Consider the following 746-nt stretch of genomic DNA (forward strand, 5'->3'; position numbering starts at 1 on the left):
TTTGACTTAAAATGACTTTTGGAAGTGGGACCCACTTTTTATCTAAATGACCTCTGATGGAAATTTTGACTGCGCAGTTGAGTCTTGAATATCGAATTTCGTATGGTTGCATATCTCGTTTGCGTGCACGGGGTTCCGAACGAGATCGGAGTACCCTGTCGGGGTTTTTAGTTGTTGGAAAAATTGCAGAAAATCTGCAATATATTGCAGATTTTCAGCAATATTCCCAAAACTTCAAACTCTCTTTACTCTCTCATCTTTCATCCGATTTGGGCGATTCAAAAGGCAAAGTTGTGAGATTTTTCAAGGACAACGCGTTGGTGAGCTCGGATAGTGGTTTGGGGTTCCCGTTTGAGGTATTTTCGCGATAAAACCTGACTGCAGTGACTTTTTCGAGCAATTGTTTTTGGTATTATTATTTTGGTCATATCTCACTCATTTTAGCTCGGTTTTGGGTGATTCGAAGTCCCACAAGTTGAGAATTGTCATGACTTCATCTTAGAGTGTTCAAGGAGTGCTGGGCACCTTTCGATTCTCGTTTATTTTGAGTTTTGACTGCTGCAGTAGGGTTTCTTTAAGTTTATTAAAGTGGGTTTTCTTGCTTGTTGGTTTTGCTGTGTTTTGAGCCTCGGATTGTGTTCCATTTTGGAACACAAGTTTGGAGTGCTGTTTAGGGTCTCTTGACGGAGTCAAATTCGGACAGTTCGGTGCGGGTCCCACGATTCCCGTTTTGACTCCAAAATTGA

Source organism: Solanum tuberosum, unplaced genomic scaffold (assembly GCF_000226075.1).
Source record: "Solanum tuberosum cultivar DM 1-3 516 R44 unplaced genomic scaffold, SolTub_3.0 scf00140, whole genome shotgun sequence".
Lineage (NCBI taxonomy): Eukaryota > Viridiplantae > Streptophyta > Magnoliopsida > Solanales > Solanaceae > Solanum > Solanum tuberosum.